This window comes from Lutra lutra, chromosome 9, assembly GCF_902655055.1.
Source record: "Lutra lutra chromosome 9, mLutLut1.2, whole genome shotgun sequence".
Taxonomy (NCBI): domain Eukaryota; kingdom Metazoa; phylum Chordata; class Mammalia; order Carnivora; family Mustelidae; genus Lutra; species Lutra lutra.
In genome coordinates this window covers 49,933,334-49,955,446 of record NC_062286.1, presented here as the reverse complement: position 1 = coordinate 49,955,446, position 22,113 = coordinate 49,933,334, and the positions used below count along the sequence as shown (strand labels likewise).

Here is a 22,113-nt window from a genome sequence, read left to right as displayed (position 1 = left end):
TATATAATGAAAGAAGTCTCAGCAAAATTCAGCTGAATATTGTGTAACTTATCTTAAATCCAAGCTTATTCATTGTAAAAAGATGAAAATATCCACTATTATGTTGCCCATATGCTTTCACAGTGAAACACAGTTCATTGTATCATAATTACTTTTCTTCTCTTTCTCCTTTGTAAGGGCACTATAATGATTTTTTAAAAATTAAGTGTAGGTTATTTTAACTGAATTTCACTTCTGTTTGTAAAGGGGAGATTTCAAAATACTTACAAAAAAGAAGGTGTTTGCACCCACAGCATGGCCAAGTCTCAAAATAGTTATGCTCCATGAGAGAAGCTGGGCAAAAAAAGTATATACATATGATTCCATTTTAAGAACATTCTCAAAAATGCAAACTAACCTATAGCAACAGAAAGAAGATCAATAACTGGGGATTGGATGTGAAAAAGGCAGTGGCAGGAGGGGGGATTAACTTTTGAGAGGATGGATATGTTCATTACCTTGATTATGGTCATGGTTTCATGAGTGGATGCGTATGTCAAAACTCTCTAAATGTATACCTTAATGTGGGCTGCTTACTATATGTCAATTATACCTCAATAAAGCTATTAAAAGAAAAAAAAAAGGTGTTGAATCTAATAAAGTTGAGGCCAACTGCCATAGGGCGACCAGGGCAAGGATGGCACTTTTGCAATGAGGCACTTCCAAATGTCATTATATGTAGGATCTGTAGGTCTTTCTCCACATGTGATTCAGTTCTCCTGTTCAAGGCGCTTTATTCTCCTTCCTGGGGGATGTGAATCGGGCTGCCAGCATTGTAGGAACCAAGCCGGGGAAGGGGCAAGGAGGACTCCCAATTCAGCATACATACTTTTATTTCATCCTTGTCTTCAAGCCTCATCATCTCACCTTCCCCTTTGCCTGCTATCTCTAGTCAGATGCCTTTCTCACTTCTGTCAATATTTCTCTAAAATACATACTTTATACTTGATCTTAGCCCAAAGGCTGAGAAGTGATAGAAGAATATATAGTTTAAATATGCTCAAATAGGGGCGCCTCGGTGGCTCAGTCATTAAATGCCTGCCTTCAGTTCTCAGGGTCTTGAGATCGAGCCCCACATTGGGCTCTCTGTTCAACGGGGAGCTTGATTCTCCCTCTCCCACTCCTCCTGCTTGTGTTCCCTCTCTCGCTGTCTCTCTCTCGGTAAAATAAATAAAATCTTTAAAAAACAAATAAATATACTCAAATAAAACAATTATAAAAAAGAAACGATTTTCTGGCATTTGCTTGTTAGATAACTCTTGGATGACAGAATTGGTTGCTTCTTAAGTAAGACCAGGACAGATGTTGTGGTGGGGGTGGCATTGTAACTTTTTGTGGAGGAAGCCAATAAGACAGCCTGCTCTCCTTCAGACAATCCCTTGCTGCCACTACCAGAGAAAATATCAGGTAGGATGCGGCGATTCCAATGTCCTCATACCTGGACACCAGCAACCACAGGGCCAGGACCTAGAAAGGATTCAGGTCACCCAGTGCCTATGTTGCTGGTGGAGTTTGAGGTGTTCCCAGAAGGCTCTGGACAGAGATTATCATGAGGATTTCGAGGATCCGAGGGTCAGCCTGCAGGCAGCATTCCATGGGTGCCCCCAACAGGAAGTCCCCATTCTGTGTGGAGGCAGGGGACTGTCTCCCGTTTAAACAGCGGCTTCCTTTTGGTGAGCGTTTGCTCTGTGCCAGGCATGTGTAAAGCACTTTTCAGAAATTATTTCAGTGATTTCACAATAATCCTTATGTTTTTATCCCATTTCACAGAGGAGACAACTGAGATTCAAGTAAGTCAGATAACATGCGTAACACCTAAAGACACTGGGAAGTGTCCGAGATAGAACCACATCCAGACGGACAGGCTCCAGACCTGGAGATTCCACCGGCATCTAGATACTGTTTTCTCAAGAACTCCAACTATGAGAATTTTGAGAACTTGGGAGCTTAAGGGAAACTTCTTTGGGATCACTCTTGCTAAGACTATGTAAGGAGAGCAGGTGGAGGTAGGTGATAGTAAAGTGGGGGAACCACTTGGTCTCCTGATGAAATATAGGGGGGTAATATTCTTTTTAATTAAAAATTTTTAAAATTCCTGTATAGTTAACAGACAGTGTTATATTTGTTTTAAGTGTACAATAGAGTGATTCAGCAATTCTGTACATTACTCAGTGCTGGTCAGGATCAGGATGCTCTTCATCCCCTTCACCTATGTCACCCATCCCCCACCCACTTCCCCTCTGGTAACCATCTGTTTATTCTCTCTTATAAACAGACTGTTTTGCAGTTTGTCTCCTTCCCCTGCTTTGTTTTGTTTCTTAAATTCCATATATGAGTGAAATCATACAGTATTTATCTTTCTCTGCCTGGCTTGTTTTGCTTAGCTTTATACTCTCTAGATCCATTGACATTGTTGGGAATGGCAAGATTTCGGTTTTTTTGTGGCTGAATAATATTCCATTGCATATAAATACACCACAGGTTCTTTACCCACTCATCTATCAATGGACATGGAACAATATTCTTTTTTTAAAATAAAGATTTATTTATTTATTTGAGAGAGAGAGAGCAAGAGAGTGAGCAAGTATGCGTGGAGGGAGGGGTAGAGGGAGAGAGAGAATCCCGAGCAGGGAGCCTGATGCAGGGCTCGATCCCACAATCCTGAGACCGTGAACTGAGCCAAAACCAAGAGCCGGACGCCCAGCCGACTGAGCCACCAGGTGCCCCAAGGGGACAATATTCTTAATAGATCATCATCAGCCCTACTATACATCATGGGCTTACTGTCAGGAAACCCAAGTTCAAGTCCCTACTCCGTTACTAGCTCACGGCGTGACCTTGCGTGGTTGCTAATCTCCCACTGGACACTGGACTCTGGGCCTCCATGTTCTCATCTGAAGCCAGGAGATTTGACTGGACGAGTCTAAAGTTCCTCTCAGCTTTAAAATGCTGGGATTCCACGCGTTATCCCTCCCAGAGGTGTTCATGGGGTGGAACAAAAGGACTTTGTTGTCTCAGAGAGGAATTTTGCCCATCAGGGGATCTCTCCCAGTGTTCCAGCCTCATCTGGAGTTGCTGCCTGCCCAGGGGCCGCACTCTCTCCGGATATGGGGAGATGGCTATGGCCGCAGATGGGTTAAGGAGCACGCCTTACCTTGCTCCAGGCAGAGGGGTTGTGAGGACTTAGGTTCCAGCTCTGCAGGCAGCTGTGACTCACCGTGGATTATGAAAGCACTCAGGAACAGGCAGCATTGCGTACATGCTGGCAGCCGAGACCTCTCCCGTCCGATTCACTCTTTTTTTTTTTTTAATCCTTCTTTTGGATACAAGCTTCTTTGAGTTCATCTTTGGACTGGAAATGGAAGCATTATTGGAGAACAGGCAGAACGGGAATTGCCCATCAATTGGGAAGATCCCAGCCCTTGAAGGGAGGCTGGGCTTTGAATGTGGAATCCCTAAGCCTTGATCTTGCATGACCAAGCCCTGAGTTACCGCCCTCCACACCTCCCCACTCCCTGCCATCTGTGTGACCCACCTCCCCTCCCCAGATGACCCCCAAGGCAGCCCCATGACTGTCAGGAGCTTCAGGCAGGAAAATGAGGCCCAGAGAAGGGACTGTCTCTGAGTACATGGAGTGAGGAAACAGGTGAGCTTGCTTGTGTGTGGGGGGAAGTGGGTGGACAGGAATATGTGTCGGGATTCTGCAACTGAGGCAATAACCACAATAGTGCTTCCTTAGGGAAAGGATGGAAACCCACTTCTCAGATTCCTTCAAGCGGATGGCCCACATCCCCCTCAGCTGCTGCTCCAAGGGAAAACTGGAGTTTAACTTTAAGCTGTCTCCCCATCCCCATTGCCTGACCGTCTCCTCTGTCAAACGTTTGTTTTACTGGTCAGGCCCCGTTCCTCCTGTGTCCCTCCACCTGCGTGAAGCTCCCCTCCACCGCTGTGCTCCTCATCCCTCCCTACAAACTACAGAGCCCACTGGACCCATCACTCTTTTTTGTCTTTCCTTTTGCAAATTTCCTGAATGCACCAATCTGTCCCTACTGCCTCCACCCCTTCCTCTCCCATCTGTGTTCCAGTCTACAGAGCAAGGAACTGTCCTCGTGGTCCCTCATGACCTTCTCACTGCTCAATCCCAGTGCCTTTTTTTAGTCCTCATCCAATTTAACCTCTTGGCAATGTGTGACATGCCGGCCAGCTGCTCCCTCTTCTGTCTCTCCCCTTGGCTTCTGTGACCCATTCCTTTTACTGCTCCAGCTACCTCTTAGGAAGAATCACCTCCTTCCTGGTTTCTTTCTCACTGTTTTCTCTTCCCGGGTCTGGACAACCCCCGTGTGTCCACACACGTGCATTTGTGGTGGGCGGTATTGATTCCCTGCTCAATACAGCACCTGGTGTATCGAAAACAGTTATTAGCTGTTAGTTACCAGAAAGTTTACCCCCTTATAGATGGAGAGGACAGTAGCCGAGAAACCTAGGCGATTGTCTTAATTAGGACCCAAATGATGGAGCTTATAATAAGTCCCTGATTTCTTTTGCCTGTTCCGTCACTGCCTGTATAGATTCTCAAATGTTGCTCTTCTTCAGCCCCTGGCTGTTCCTCTTTGGCAAATCCTTGTTGCCCCGAATGCAGATCCCCTAAAGTGTAGGCGCGAGTAGCTTGTGTTCACTGACACGCACAGGAGTACAGGCGCCATTCAGCTCTCATCCTGTTGCCTCAGTCTTGCTGAGATCATTGTCTCTGTAGTTCACTGCTAAAGCAGTCTGGTCTCAACGTGCACCGGGATTGCCAAATGGATTCAGAAGTCAGGGAGAAGGCGTCTCGGTGCCAGTGACCAGATGAGCACAGGGCCCACCAGCTTCAGCCAGGGCATTTGCTGGCCCCTGGTGCCGGGAGGACTGGGTGACCGAAGACTGGCTTTTAGCTTCCAGGGGTGGGTTCCCGAGGGCCATCTCCTGAGCAGCCCTGTGCCCGCACCCACTCCGTGGTACATGTGCGTGTGTGTGCATGTGTGCGTGTGTGCGTGTGTGTGTGTGTGTGTGCGTGTTTAACTCTCCCTTTGGTGGGTTCGGGGACCTTGTGTCATTTTTCAAGATGTTACTTATTAGCCAAAAAGCATTCCTGGACCAGAGTCAGGGGCTCAGTGTTGCTGTCACTCAGCAACATGTCTGCAGCTGGGGGGTAGGGAAACCTCCTAATGATTACACCCATACGAAGTGGGAGCGAGTCCCGATGCAGCCCCGGAGAGAGGAAGTATGCCAAATGCCCCCACACAAGGTCACCTGGCTCATATGTGGTGTTTGTACGAGGTCTGCCTGACCCTGGGCTGGGTCCTCTCTTCCATGCCTTGTGCTTTTTTCAGAAAAAGGTACACACTGAGGCCACTGGGTAACAAACAAGGCGCCCTACGAATGTGAGGTCTATGTCCTCACCTTCCCGAGGCTCCAGTGCAGACGTGATCCTAGTGAGCGTGCCTGCGGACACGCAAGGGGATGTATCCTGGGGAGCGAAATGACTGGCCCTGGAAAGCAAGGATGGCCAATCACGGCTGGGAGAGTGGGTTTAGTGGGTATGCGGGGAGATCCACGTCGGTGTTGGAAGGCTGGGCACCAGCTCTGGAATTGTAAGCATGTTCCTCTCAGTTTCCCCATCTTACTATGAGAGGTTGGGGTAGATGATCTTGAGGTTCCTAACTTTCAGAAGGGGTTTTCATGTGGTGTCAAGCTCTTCCCCCCCGAGTCAAGTATTACTAACAAATTCCGGTAAGCACATGGTATCTTTCTTTCTTTTTTTTTTTTAACCTATTTATAATGTATAATTCAGTGGTTTTTCGTATGAGTGTAAGGTTGTGCAACTATCACACGGTTAGGAGTTGCTAAACTGTCTTCCATAGAAGCACATGGTATCTTACATGTGTGTGACACTTCCTTAACACTTTCCACCGTGCCTTCCCATGCAGAAGTGTGACTCGGTTTATCTTGTTTACATAGCACTTTTTCATGCTCCATGGTAATTGAGTAATTAATTACTTACGACACCTTCCCTCTGCTGCACTCCAGGTGGAACACCCACTGCTTCCGTGGCCGGCATTTTCCCACCTACAGACCTCAAGGAGAGCAACCAGCAGGGTGTCCATCGGGGACAGGCAAGAACTGGTCTGGGAAGAGGTATGTGGTCAGCAAGCACTGAAGGCTCCAGAGCGTGGCAGTCAGGGAGGGCAGCCTGGAGAAGTAGTTCAGGCTGGGGGCCTGTGGCTGGCTCTGGTCTGACCCATGCAGTGTTTTAGGAAATTCAAAATAGTTGCTAAAATTGAAAACCAAGACATTGCACATTAGAAGTCAGTATTTGGGGCTTCTGTGAAAAACTGGGAGGATGCTGTTGAAAAGTGGAAGGGGCTGTATTGAGTCGGTACTCCCCCTTGAGCCCCTTTGGCTAGAGGGTCCTTCTTGGGGGCACACACTGACCAGCCCAGCGCAGACCCAGTCCATCTGCTTCACTTATCCTGTCGCCTGCACTGTGGCCACCTTCCCTGAGTGCTCAGCCCACTGTGACTGGATACATAGGGGCCAAGTCACGCTCCACAAACTTAGAGGTGGTTAAATTTCCCACATGTGACACAGCGATTGGACCCAATCTTAATTGGGCCTCAAATGGGCTGCCGAAAGGTGTGAGATTTTGGACATAGTGGTGGATCTGATTTTCCAGAGTTGGCTAGGAAAGTAGACCCTCTCTGCTGGGATCATCTGTCACATGTCAGGCAGTGTTCTAAACATTTTAATTGCCACAACCCCCTGGTCCATGAAGCAGCTACAGGCACCCCCATCTCATGCTTGCAGAAACAGAGACACAGAAAGGTGAAGCAAGTTGCTCTGTGTCACACAGCCAGGACATGGCGGGGCTGGGATGGGAACCCAGGCAGTCAGACTCCAGAGGGGCAAACTCCCGATTACCCTGCTGCTCCACACCCTCCCCGCTCCCTGCCCCAGTCAGGTCAGACTTCTTGGAGTCTGTCTTTTCATTTGTGAGAGCCCTGCCAGTCATCCCTGCCTCATAGGGAGGAAATGAGATGCTGTGTGAAGACATTTGATAAATTCCAGTGTGCTTCATAAATGTTAGTTGTTACTGGTAATTACTATAACCTGCAGGTCAGTATTCACGCCAGAAGCTCATGGCTGAGGCTGCCTATCTTGTCAGTCTCTCTCCAGCTGTGGCTCGGTGGCCGCTGGGTGGGGAGAGAGTGTCACTAGCACAGTTTCTTGGAAGTTCCAACATGCGTGAACAGGAAATCGATTAAGGGCTACACAACGGGGTGGAAGCTGAGGCGTGGGTGGGGTTTTCAAAGGCAAGATCTCCCGTTTACTTCAACACCCCTTCCTCCCACCGCGGAGTTAAGCCCACCTAATGTTGCTGTTTCTTGCTAGGAGGTCCAGGCTTGCCCACGGCCACCACGGAGACCAGGAGGGTTCACACGCCCCCTCTCTGAGCAGTTCCCAGAACATCTAGATACAAACGTGCAGTTTACAGACTGCATGCAGAAGCCGACCAAGAGACTAAGTGGGTGCTGCAACTCAGCTCCTGCTCTGTTCGCAAGTCGTGTGTCTTGGCGTGGGCTGCTTCTGCAGAAGGATGCGCTGTCTTTCTCTTTGTACAGAGGTGCCGCCTGAGAGTCTCTGATGCATCTACTCAATTGGTCTGCCTGCCGGGGGTGCTGTTTTCCATTCATACAATGACCCCCATGCGGGCTGGGGCGGACCCTGGCTGTGCACCCTAACGAGACAGAGGACAGACTCCTTGGCTGCTCAGTGACTTGACCCTTACTTCCAGCTCCCGGTTCTCCTCCACAGAGCCCGTGGATGCCCTCTGCGGCAGGCTCACAGTGCTCCCTCCATCCGGCCCATATTCTCCCATGACTGCTGTTCATTCCCCTTCCTTCTCTCTGTCTGATCCAAGGCAAGGTGATCCAGAGCCATTACCCAACATCCCAGAATGAACCCCATTTGTTTCCCTTTGGCCTCTGTTCCTGGGTTCCCTTCCTGGTCACCTCCTAAGACCCCTGCCTCTCTGTCTATACCGGCTTGTTGCCCAGCCCACAGACTGGAGAATTCTCCTAAATTCCGGAGCTCAGTTGCAGATTCCTGGCTGCGGAAACCTGATTGGCCAGACTCCCAAATGCTGCACGGTTGAAACCGCCTGCACTCTTTCCACCTGTGGGCCTAACCCCTGCTTTGTTTGCTACCTGTTCCCACGGGAGCTGGAGGCTGCCTGTGACCGTGAGACCCAGACTCACTTGCCTGGATGAGCATCTGGGATCAGGCTGGGCCAGCGGGTTACTTCCTCAGTAGCATCCCACCTTAAGGGTGAAGTTAGGCTGGTTCAGACACTCCCTAAAGGACTGTCTCGTGAGTAAATAAATAGTCATGCTCAGACAGGTCCAGAGTGATGACCCACTGGGGAACAAAGGTTCTTTAACCGTGTGTGTCCCAGCACCTTGAGGAAATCTACACATGACGCCAGAACAAGGAGGTGCTTAGTAAAGTTACTGAATCTCTTTGGCTGTCAATACTGCAGCCCTTCTTATCTAGAAGATGATTCAGAATTTCTGCAGGTGGGTGTGGTGACAGCTGGGGGGAATTAAAAAAAATCTCCCCTCCTTCTTCTGCTCCCTCCCCCCATTAGAGGCATATACTTTGGGGATCACTGCCCTGGAGTTTCTTTGTTGCCTTCAGCTCAGATGGGACAAGCTCTAGATATGAGAAGGGATAGGTTTCTCTATCTCTAACTTGGTGTTTTCTGTACCATCTCCAGTGATATGTGCCTTTATTCCTATCAGCTTGGCTTCCTGCGTCAGCAGATGGTTTTGGAGGACTGAGGTGAATGGATCCGAAACTTGGCACAAGTTCGGGCTGGCTCTGACGTCTCCAAGATTGAGCTGACCTGGCTTGGAGACTTGGCATCCCTTAACCACCTCCCATCAGACTCAAACTGGCCAGGAATCTCCCAGGCCAGTTGTCCTGGGAAAGGTGGAACGTTCCACGCTGCCAGAGGTTCTGGAAGCTTCCCGGATGCCACGATCCCACTTTACAACCCAGGAATGCCCAGAGCGATACTGGAATAGAAGGTCAAGCTTGGGGATGTCAGCGGTGTTGGTTCTAACATTTCCTAGGACCTCCCCTTATCCGCAGGGGCAGACAGGAAGGGACTCATTATCCCTGCTAATACTCTGGTCCAGGAAGTGACAGAGCACTTCAGAGGGCCAAGCCAGATGGGAAGCCAGAAATCCAGCTGCCCGGCACCCCTCCTCTTGAAGTCTTTGGAGGGGTCCCTCTGCGGCTTCATGAGGCAGCTGGGCTCCCTCCAGTGACCTCAGCGGTCCAGGGTTGTGCAAGTCTTGCCGGCTCCCGCCCACACCCACGCTCTACACAGCCTGGCAGGGCCCTGACTCATCCCCATGTGATTGGACAACCAGTTTTTGGAGACTGACCTTGGCAAGGGGAGCAGTGAGGCGGGGCTCGGGGCTGACTGGGAAAGCACCCACCATGTGTCAGAGCTAGGCTCACAGAGGAGGGTGACTGTGTGAAGTGGGAGACAATGGACTATTCTTCTTCCTCTTCTTCCCTCATTCAACCCCCTCTTCCTCTGGGACCCAGGGCCCACATGCTGCTGCCCCTCACTCAGTGATCAGATCTACCAGGTACCCCACCCAGGCTAAGGCTGGGTGCTGAAGACTCTGTGTCCAGTTGTCCTCTCTGAGGCTCCCTCACAGGACCCCTGCTCTGTGCACCACCTCTCCATGAGCCCCCACCTCTCCGCGGAATTCGCCCCTCCTGGGGCCCCTCCTGGGCCCCTCGTCCCTTGCCTCTAAGCCTCTGAGCTCCCCCACCGGTCAGCATGTCTCTTGGTGCCCCTCATGCCCACACCACCCCCCGCAACCCCTCCCCCACAACCACACTCCTTTTTTGGTGTCCTGATTTATACACGCGCTGGTAGCTCTTAGGCACTGATAAACTGGGTCATTCTACCTACTGAAGAAAACCATATGTTGCTGTCTTTCCCAGTAGCATCTATATCTCCTAAGTGTAAGAACTGAAAAAAACTCTGTGGTAGGATTTCAGACATTAGCGATAGGTCATGGGCGGGGGGACACAGGGTTTGCTGCTAGAGGAGTCTTCCTATTCACTATCAAATCATGCTTTGCAGGGAGGGGATTATCCAGATTGCCTTAGGAATGGTCCTTTGTTCCCGTCACCTGACCCATCTCTTCAGGCTTCTCAAACTCAGAGACCAGCAACACATGCATTCAAAAGGGGGTCCTTGTGCAATATTGGCTCATGTGTGTTTGAGGTCTGGTAAAATTTTCAGTGTTTTTCCCATTTGTTGAAATCAGTGTATCACTGACTCTACCTTTTCAGTCAGATGCTCTCAGTCTGAACAGATTTCAGGTGAGAAAGAAAAGTGGAAAAGCAGCACCATCCTATAAGCACAATAGTAACATTTTTTTTTAAAGTTTTCTCTATTTATTATTTATTTATTTTTATTTCTTTTCAACGTAACAGAATTCATTGTTTATTCACCACGCCCAGTGCTCCATGCAATACGTGCCCTCCATAATACCCACCACCTGGCTCCCCCAACCTCCCACCCCCCGCCCCTTCAAAACCCTCAGGTTGTTTTTCAGAGTCCATAGTCTCTCATGGTGCATCTCCCCCTCCAATTTCCCTCAACTCCCTTCTCCTCTCCATCTCCCTATGTCCTCCATGTTATTATGCTCCACAAATAAGTGAAACCATATGATAATTGACTCTCTCTGCTTGATTTATTTCACTCAGCATAATCTCTTCCAAGATGCCCTTCAATGGACGAATGGATAAGGAAGATGTGGTCCATATACACTATGGAGTATTATGCCTCCATCAGAAAGGATGAATACCCAACTTTTGTATCAACAATAGTAACATTTTAATTTGAAGTTGAGTGAGAATTTCAGAGGCATGTTCAATATAGACAAAAGGTTTGAAGTTGAGTGAGAAAGGGCTAGAAAACACCTTATAAGAATATATATAAATGTTCCATTGAATCTGGGCAAATTCTTAGAAATGAATCTGATTATTATTTGGGGCTCACCTGTGAAGGCTAACACAGCTGCGAACAGAAAAACTGGGGATGGCCTGCATATGTGTTAATGTGCCTGACCACTTAGAGATAGAAATGCTGAGGGATCGCTAATCAGTAATTTTGACAACCGCTCTGCTCCTGTTTTACTCAGGAGTGAAATGGGATTTTGCCAAAGGATGACTTATACTGCAAGATTCCCAAATGGTATGTGAATGTGGAACTCCAGCTGGCAGGCCCCATGGTGGTGGGAGGCCCAGCACCTGGATGCGACAGCTGCCAGCCAGTCCCCGCCCGGGATGGCTGCTCAGTCTGTGTAGTTTGGGGTTTGGGTGGCATTTATGATCTGAGGCTTAGAAAAGTCAGAGAATGCTGTGAAAGACTCCCAGCAGCCTGGAGACTACCCAGCTTTAACAGCAGGCACTGCCGCTGCCCAGATGCTGAGCCCCGTGTGTTTTCTGGGGCCATTATTTATTTATTTACTTTTAAAAATATTTTATTTATTTGACAGACAGCGAGAGAGAGAGAGAGAGAGAGAGACAGCAAAAGCAGGAAGTAGAGGGAGTAGGAGAGAGAGAAGCAGGCTTCCCCCAGAGCAGGCAGCCCGATGCGGGACTTGATCCTAGGACCCTGGGATCATGACCTCAGCCGAAGGCAGACGCTTAACCAGCTGAGCCACCCAGGCACCCCATCCTGGGGCCATTGTTGGTGTTTGGGCTGGAACGTTAGACCCAGTTAGGATATGGCTGAGTGTGTATATACAGAGCCTTGCTTAGAACCAAATTCGAGGTCCACTACTTGCTACTTGGGCAAGTTGTTCAAGTATTCTCATGGAGATTTTCTTACCTGTATGGGGAGGTAATGATGATGCTGTGAGACTTCAAGGCATTCACATCACTTAAAATCACATAAAATATCACTCATCGCTCAGCACATCGTAGGCACTAAACAAGCATTCACTTTTTATTAATTTTATTATTTAGAGAAAAATCTCAGCTAGAAATTTTATTGGACTGTTAGTAAAAACTGTAAGTAACTGTGGTTTAAACAAAATATGTTGTATTATTATTTTTGTTGTGCAAGAGATTTCCAGAAGTATGAAGCCCCAAATGGGCAGGAGGGACCCACACCAGTTACTCTGTCCATCTGCTCTGTGTCAGCATCTCTAGGCTGCTCGTGGTCTAACACAGCTGCTGAAGATCCAGCCATCATGTGTGTGTTCAGGCAGGAAGCAGGAGGAAGTGGGGAAACACAAGAAGAGAGGCACAATCCCCAGCTGCCTGTCCCTCTAGAAAGAATTTTTCTGTGCATTGTCCCCCCCCCAACAACTTCTACTCACATTTCCTTAGCTAAAATAATGTCACGTAGCCATAGTTTTAAATAGTGATCAAAAGTGTAGTTACTCCAAATAAGATTAGAGCTGCGTTACTCAGGAAGAAGAGGAGAGTGGTACTAGTTAGGTAGGAAAACAGTGGTTGCTTCCTAGTCATATCCAAGAAAGGAGGTTGTCCTTACAAAAAAGGCTTGATTGGTTACTTTTATGTGTTGAGCATTTGGGAGGTGGTAAGTGGGTGAAAAGTATCTGTAGATACACAAAGGCCACTGATGAAGCTGTGATCAGGTTTTGAATTTAATATGGCACTTTATGAATATGAATATCTTTATGAATTTCTTTGATCATTGATCTGATCTAATCTGTTTGGTAAGCTTTAAAAATAATAACTGAGAAGAACTCTTTTTTTTTTTTTAAAGATTTTATTTATTTATTTGTCAGAGAGAGAAAGCACAAGCAGATAGAAGCAAAGAAAGAAGCAGTCTTCCCGCTGAGCAAGGAGCCTGATGCAGGGCTTGATCCCAGGACTCTGGGATCATGACCCGAGCCGAAGGCAACCACCTAACTGGCTGAGCCACCCAGGAGTCTCATTAGCTGAGAAGAATTCTTTTTTTTTTTTTTAAGATTTTATTTATTTATTTGACAGGCAGAGATCACAAGTAGGCAGAGAGGCGGGCAGAGAGAGAGAGGAAGGGAAGCAGGCTTCCTGCTGAGCAGAGAGCTCGATGTGGGGCTCGATCCCAGGACCCTGGGAGGCTTTAACCCACTGAGCCACCCAGGCGCCCCAGCTGAGAAGAATTCTTGATTAACAGCTGTTAGCACAGCATCTCTCATTTTTCTTTCTTTCTTTCTTTCTTTCTTTCTTTCTTTCTTCCTTTCTTTCTTTCTTCTTCCTTTCTTTCCTTCTTTCTTTCTAGATTTAATTATTTGAGAGAGAGAGAGAGAGAAAACACAAGAGCAGGGTGAGGGACAGAGGGAGAAGCGGCATCCCCACTGAGCAGGGAGTCCAGTTCAGGGCCTGATCCTGGGACTCCAGGATCATGACCTGACCTGAAGGACGATGCTTAACCAACTGAGCCACCAGGTGACCCAATCTCTCACTTTTTTTTAAAGATTTTATTTATTTTTTGAGAGAAAGAGAGAAAGCATGAGTGGGGGGAGGAGCAGAAGGAGAGAGAGAAGCAGACTCCATGCAGAGCTCAGAGGCTGATATGGGGCTTGATCCCTGGACCTGAGATCACTACCTGAGCTAAAATCAAGAGTCAGATGCTTAACCAACTGTGCCTCCCAGGTGCTCCAATCTCTCACTTATTTTAAATAAAGTATCTATGAAATCAGGGCAGGGAGTGGTGTGGGCAAACTTAAAACCACCCCCAAAAAACTAAGTCTAATGGACAGCATAAACCCAAAATTTTAGAGGAATCCTCAACATAGACAAATGAAGGTTAAGATATCCCTTCCCCTCATTCAGATCATGAAAGTGAACATACATGAAAAACATAAGACTCTTCAGACCTTGCCACTGTTTACCTCTTGATTCAAAGACCCAACCACCATTCTGCTGTGGGGTCCTGTAAGATAACCAAGGTTGATTCTCCTCCTCTTCTCTTGTCATCTCTGTGCATCTACTTAAAGACCACAAGTCCCCAAGAGTTAATTAGGCAGTTAGTAGTGAGATGGCGTGTGTGTGTGTTGTGTGCATGCGTGTGCATGTATGTTGAGAAACCCTGGGGTCGGGGCTGGCCGTAGTACCTACATCCTGGGAGATAAATCCCTAGAGGTAAAAAGCTATTGAAGTTGGCATTGAGAGAAAGAGCTCTGTCGGAACCAGTGAGAACCGTAGCTTTTCAAGAATCAAATCGGTTCAGAGTCTCAGGTGCAGGGTTTAAATGGATGAACACCCACCCACTGGAATCAGAACTGGGCTGAATGTTATGTACTCCAACCTGCCCTTCAGCTGCGGAACTGAGAACGGAGTTTGACCTTCACACAAATAGAAATGGAGCCAGGGGAAATCTACACACCTTATCTGTTGTCAGAATACTGAGTTTAATTAAGTAGGTTTTACATTTAAAAATGATTTAAATATGACTGAGAGGCAGTATGCCATCAATACTATGGAGCCAGACTGTCTGGGTTCAAATCCTGACTCCACCAATTATAGCTCCGTGACCTTGGGCAAGTTACCTAACTTTGGTGTCTCAGGATTCACATCTATAAAATGAAGTTAATAATTCTTTCTTCATTATTGTTGTGAGGGTTACATGAGTCAATACATGAGAAGTGCTTTAGGACAGTATACAGTAGCACTCCATAAATGTGATCTATAGTATGGTGATGAGAATTATGATTAAAGAGGAAAAGAATTTAATATAGAACCTGTAAATAAATGACAGAAACAAGCGAAAGAAAATAGGTGGAGGATTCAGAGGCCAAATATATCTTCAGAATAATGTACTACAGGCTCCAAAAGAAAATTTCAGGAAGCTGCTTGGTATCTTCAGTAGAGTGGAAGAGATGGTCTTTAGGAAACAGGACAGAAACCCATGAAGAGATAAGCAAATGAGATAACAAAATTAAGCATGCACAGGGAGCCAATGAAGAACAGAACTGATAATATAGGAACAAAACAAGAGAGAAGCTTGATGGCCCTCTTCCCTTTAGATTGAGACCTCTAGGGATGCTTGTACCCTCTGAGTAGGTTGAATCAGAAAAATAGGCCTAGTCTACGGCCATACCACCCTGAACGCGCCCGATCTCGTCTGATCTCGGAAGCTAAGCAGGGTCGGGCCTGGTTAGTACTTGGATGGGAGAAAAATAGGCCTTTAGAGGGACAGCAATTCAAGTTTAATTATTCATCCTCCAAAATTGGATTTACATCATCCCAGGTTACTAGCGCTTCTAGGCACATGGCAAAAGTAACATAAATTCACTCTGGAAAAAGATAAAATTAAAGGTTTAGATCACTAGGAAGGCACAACAATACCAAATAGCTGTGAACCTAATAGTATTATAAAATATTTTGAGCTGAGCAATAATAAAAATACTGTATGTTCATAGTTGTGGATATATGTAGATAAAGCTGTGCCTAGAGGGAAATATATATACATACATATAAATATATGTATAAATATATAAATAATAGATACTAAATAATATGGATGTAAGTACTTACATAAATGTATTATTTATTAAATAACATATATGTATTAATAGGAAATTAATTTATTTAATATATAAAATATTATGTTAACATTATGTCTATATAAATAAGGGTAATATAGAAGAAATTAACTAACAGTATCAAGATTTGTTATAAAACTATAGCAACTAAGATTTTGTAGTATTGACTCCAGAATGGCCAAATTTATCAATGGATTAGAATAGTAAAACAGATATATGGTCTCTTGATTATGTCAAAGGTGACGAAATAGAGCAGTGGGAAAAAGTCTTTTCAATGAATGTGCTGGGATATTTGAATACCCACTTGGAAAAAGATTAATATTAATTTCTGCCTCACACATAAACAAAAATAAAATTCAGTTAAACTATTCTTTTAAAAGAAAGGCAAAACAATAAATTTCCTAGAAAATAGTATAAATGTAGTATAAATATATACTATATTTAATATTATATATTATATATATTTTCCTCAATATATAATATATATTACATGTAACATATAATATCTATAATAACAAGAAATAAAAATAAAGTAGTATAAATGTAGAAAATAGTATAAATTATAAATAAATAAATAAATCATGATCTCAGGATATGGAAAGACTTCTTAGAAGATTAAAAAGCACTAACTAGGGGCACCTGAGTGGCTCAGTGGGTTAAGCCTCTGTCTTCGGCTCAGGTTATGATCTCAGGGTCCTGGGATCGAGCCCCGCGTCAGGCTCCTTGCTCAGCAAAGAACCTGCTTCCCCCTCTCTCTCTGCCTGCCTCTCTGACTACTTGTGATCTCTGTCAAATAAAAAAATAAAATATAAAAAAAATAAAAAGCACTAACTATAAGGAATCTATCATCTATCTATATATCTCTCTATCTACTAATACATTAAAATAAAAAGTTCTGTTAATCAAAAATAACATTAAGAGGGATGCCTGGGTGGCTCAGTTGGTTAAGTGACTGCCTTCGGCTCAGGTCATGATCCCAGTGTCCTGGAATCAAGTCCCACATCAGGCTCCTTGCTCGGCAGGGAGCCTGCTTCTCCCTCTGCCTCTGCCTGCCACTCTGTCTACCTGTTCTCACTCTCTCTCTCTCTCTGACAAATAAATAAATAAAATCTTAAAAAAAAATAACATTAAGAAAATAAAAAAGGAAGACAAAGAAGGGGAATATATTTAATACATATGACTAACAAAGGGCTTTTTTATACATACATACATATATATTCATATGTAAAGATCACCTATTAAGATTCATATATAAAGATCCAGGGTTCACAGGATCTTATGATGTGTAGATCTTCCATTTAGTAGATAATGATAAACCTTTCCAAATGGGTTTTCCAAAAGGAGTACCAAATGGAACCTTAAAGTGTAGTAGCTGGAGCAAAAGTTGTTAGTAACAGAAATACATTGAAAGCCTAAACTTAGTTAGAAATTCTGAGATCAGGGGGTGAGCAACTGGAGAAGACCCAGAGAACACCAAAGAAATGGTGTTTCTGTGGCAGAATGTAAGATAGGAATGAGGGAGCTAAATATAGTGAAATGGAAATAAAAGTTAAAAAGGATTAAAGAGAAAATAGTAAATGTAAGAAACAGTCAAAAGAGATACAGCAGAGGCATAACTGATTTCCCTAAAAAAGAAAATCAAAATAGTGTGAAAGAAAAAGAAATTTAAAAATAATAGAAGATAAGTAGGTGGTTTCTTAAAAAGTTAAATGTAAACTTGCCATATGACCCAGCAGTCCTATCCACTCTTAGATAATTATCAAGGTAATAAAAACAACTGCACCCCAATATTTATAGCAGCCATGTCCACAATAGCCAAAGTATGGAAAGAGCCCAGATGTCTATCGACCGATGAATGGATAAAGAAGATGTGTGTGTGTGTGTGTGTGTGTGTGTGTGTGTGTGTATGAATATATGAAACAGAATATTACTCAGGCATCAAAAATGAAATCTTGTCATTTGCAATGATGTGCATGGAGCTAGAGGGTATTATGCTAAGCAAAATAAGTCAATCAGAGAAAGATAATTATCATATGATCTCACTTTTATGTGGAATTTAAGAAACAAGGCAGAGGATCATAGAGGAAGAGAGGAAAAAATAAAAGAAGATGAAACCAGAAAGGGAGACAAATCGTAAGAGACTAGTAATTGGGAAACAAACTGAGGATTGCTGGAGGGGATGGGTTGGGGGTGGGGTACCTGGGTGATGGACATTAAGGGGGCACAGGATATAATGAGCACTGGGTGTTGTATAAGACTGATGAATCACTGAACTCCACCTCTGAAACCAATAATACATAATATGTTAATTAATTGAATTTAAATTTTAAAAAAGATAAAAACATATGTCCACATAAGGAGTTGTATATGAATGCTCATAACAGATATAAGAATTTTACAAAATGATTCTGTACTTCATTCAGAAGAATGGACTTAAAGATGGTCAATAAGATTTTCACAGTGGGGCTCCTGAGTGGCTCAGTGGGTTAAAGCCTCTGCCTTCGGCTCAGGTCATGATCTCAGGTTTCTGGGATCAAGTCCCGCATCGGGCTCTCTGCTCATCAAGAAGCCTGCTTCTCTCTCTCTCTCTGCCTGCCTCTCTGCCTACTTGTGATCTCTCTCTCTGTCAAATAAATGAATAAAATCTTAAAAAAAAAGATTTTCACAGTGATAGTGGAAAAATTTTCACTCTCAGCACTTTAAACATATTTTAAAACTACATTTTTTTTAAAAGTATGATTGTACAAAAAGCATGTTGTAGAAACAGGCAGCAGATTAGTGGAACAAAATAGACAGCCTGTATGTGTGTGTGTGTGTGTGTGTGTATGTTTGTATCTAATAAGGGTGACAAATCAGTGTGAAAAAGCACTGATTATTTAATACAAAGAACTAGAATAAATATTAATGCCATATACCTGAAGTTGACAAAACTTCTCCTGTAAGGGTCAGATAACAAATATTTAAGCCTTTGTGAGCTATATCATCTCTGTCACAACTACTTAACTGCCACTGTAGAGTGAAAACAGGCAAAGGGACAATACATAAACAAATGAATGTGGCTTTGTCCCAATAAAACTTTATTTACAAAGATAGGCAGCTGGCTGGATTTAGCCAGAGGGCTGTAGTTTGTTGACCTACGTCATATACAAATGTAAATAAAACCACAAACACACTAGAAGAAAGTTAAATGGATAACTTCATTATCTTGGGATGAAGAAGACTATCATAAGGCAAAAACAAAAACCAGAAAACAGGAAAAAATGATAATCTAACCATTTAATAAATAAAAACTTTTCCACATTAAAAAAATTAACAAACATAAATAATAAATGAAAAACTGGAGAAACATTTGTATATAGAAAGAACTTTTACCAATCAATAAGGAAAAGGTCCACTAACTGAGTAGAAAACTGAACATAAGCATTTTATAAAAGAAAAAGTATAATTGACTTTGAATTCATTCTAACACCTTGGAAACAACAGAACACAGAGAACTGTATGAAACATTTGAAATTAATACAACTAACAAGTACGACTGCTTGCTTTTACTCAACTGGCACCTGATAGTAGAATTAAATTGACCAAGAGAGATCACCCAAAACAGATTTTACCAGACAAGATTAATTAACATGAGGTAGGGGTGGGGTCAGGGTTAAGACGTGAAGCAAAGAAACAGAAATTGTGCTTTGGGCTGAGAATTTAAACACTGTATAAAAGAGACATTTTCAATTAGGATTCTAACCAATAGCAAATGGAAATTTTCTGGAAGAGCTTGTCTTTCAGACAAGCTGGCTGCCTGAAGGGCTGTTCCTTCACTGAACCATCACAAACAAGTACCTTGTGAGGGGACAGGTCTCAGGGATCCAGGTCTCAATCTCTGCTCTAAATAATGTAAGAGTAAGAATGCATGAAAATTGCTTTTGAGAGGAGCTGCTAAAGAAGTAACAGTTGGAAATCTGATTGTCCTTAATTATGAACTGTCAGCTTTATGTCAATAGCACGCTCTAATCTCTAGGAAGAGCCAGTGAACCCCTCTGCCAATCCTTTTCACATACGCACTGGAGGAGGAAAAGGAAGACCAAGAGGAAGAGGAAGAAGAAGAAAAGAGAAACTTTGATATGGGTCAAAGCCAAGGAAACATTTGGGCCACAGTGGTAAATCAATAAAGGATTAAAAGCTTTTCCTCATTAGTTCCTTTTTCCTGTTGATATTTCTTTAGGTTCTTTCTTTTGAGACCTCCTGGCTCTTGGCCCTTTTCCTCTATAGCAGCCAGATTAATGAAAAACTCTGCCCTGGGGTGAGCCTTGGTTGGCTTTGCTCTACAATTTTAGAGAAAAACACTCCTTCTTGGGTCAAGATTAAGTTCAGATCAGGAGTAAGTTTGGGTTTGGAGTTAGCCTGGGCTTTGGGGTAAGGTGTCTGAAAGATTCATGCATGGTCTGGCTGAGCTCACAAAATTTAGGAAATCCAAGTGGGGATTTAGGGCCAAACTTTCCTTGTGAATCACATGTTTGCTTATTTTGTCAAGAATTTATGAAAGAGTTGAGCAGCTGACCATAAATTTGGCGATTTGGTTACAGGAATCTCTCTCTCACTTTCTGCAGGGGAAGAGTTACACTATAGGACCATAATAGTTTGCTGACAGTTGTCTTTGATATTGCCAAAAACAGATGCAGAGAATTATTTGAGAGAAAGGATTAAGAAAATGGATCCTCTCGAAGAAATAGAAGGAAGTCAATCCACACTTGACATTTGAGAACACACAAGTGAGTCTAGATTGTAGAAAGATATCATAACCTATATGAAAATACTTGATACATGGGCAAATAATGCTGTCATGCATGACTTTCTTTGAGAAGCTGGTGGACATGGTATATATGATGGAAAACAGTTCTGGAAGCACAGAGAAGGTGAGGACCAACTGGGGAGAGAAAATCTTATCTGCTCTGGGGAAGGCAGAGTGTACAGAAAAGAAAGGGACATCCAAGGAGTTCCTATAATTATTCTTTCTCTCTCCTGAATAATCCTGAATAATAATCTCTTTCTCTTTCCATCCAGCAATTCTCCCAATGTCATATGAGCATGCCATAGGGTATCTCTCATCTTAAAAACAAACAATAGCAAAATCCTCTTCTAGTCACTCTTTATCACATTGGTGCATTTCTCAAAGCACTTGCTACTTGAAATGTTCTTATGTATATCACCATTTACATATTATTTGCCTCCCTGCTTTAGGAAATAATGTCTATGAGGACAGGGAACTTGTTGTTCTTGTTCACTGCTGGATTGTCAGGGTCCCAGGATAGTATTTGGCACATAGGTGGGTCCCAATAAATATGTCTTGACTGAATGTAAGAAGTTGAGTGGCATGGAGATATGGGATACAATTACCCAGGTAAAAATAGATTTCTTTCAAAGGTAATTATAGTTTCCAGGAACAGAAACAATGGACTGAACTGTGACCCTAAAAATAATTGGAAAAGCAATTCCATAATCTTGTTGGTTACAGACCAAGGATGATGAACACATGGCATACCTGTTGCCACTTCTCATTCTGCTTGTAAGTCAGACATTACTAATCTATCACAACTCATTTACCTACAGAGAGTGTTTACTGCCTCTTGGATGATTGAACCCACAGTACAAGCAGAAGATGAGATTTTGCATAGAAAGACAGGTTTGGGGGAAGACCAGTATGAAAGGTCAAGTTCTTCTATAAGTAATGTTGCCTCACCATCAACTCTAGAGTGTGAATAAGGAAAAGAAAGGATAGTTGCATGTCTTAACTTTTTTCCTTCCTAAACAAACCAAACAGCATCACACTTTAATTACCCCATATACCCTGATCAAGGGGACCAACTGGAGAGCTCAGGATCTGGCTAAGGACAGATGCCAAAACCAAACCAGGAAAACCTGCCTGGTTTTTTGGTGACATCCAAAAGCACAAGACAGAGGTATTCCCCACTGGCCATGACTAGCAGCTGTAACTCATCTTCTTGGAGAGCAGCTGGCTCCAGAAAAATACCTGGATAGAAGAGAGAGAATGAAAGGAAAGCAAGGGTGAGATGAAGAATGGGACAAATCTTACGCAGTTCGTGAATATTTTTATTTAGGGAAGGACACAAAGGGGGAGGTGACAGCAGCCGAGATGTTTTCTTTTATTAAAGTGTGCGTGACGGCCCCTGGGTGTCTCAGTGAGTTAAGCCTCTGCCTTCGGCTCAGGTCATGATCTCGGGATCCTGGGATGGAGTCCTGAGTCGGGCTCTTTGCTTGGCGGGGAGCCTGCTTCCTCCTCTCTCTCTCTGCCTGCCTCTCTGCCTACTTGTGATCTCTCTCTGCCAAATAAAGAAATAAAATCTTTAAAAAAAAAATGAAATGTGTGTGAAACCAACACTGAACTTTAGAACTGGGGCTGCCTACGACAAGCAAGAAGAGCCAGCAA

The 22,113-nt window shown here is 44.1% G+C and overlaps 1 long non-coding RNA gene across 1 annotated transcript; it reads left to right on the top strand.

The window, feature by feature from the left end:
* Positions 1-1,824: 1,824 nt before the first annotated feature.
* On the top strand, positions 1,825-19,810 carry LOC125109310 (uncharacterized). The gene is made up of 3 exons (XR_007130185.1): positions 1,825-2,045; positions 6,106-6,213; positions 19,687-19,810. It is a non-coding gene; the product is annotated as an uncharacterized LOC125109310 (long non-coding RNA).
* The last annotated feature ends 2,303 nt before the right edge of the window (positions 19,811-22,113 follow it).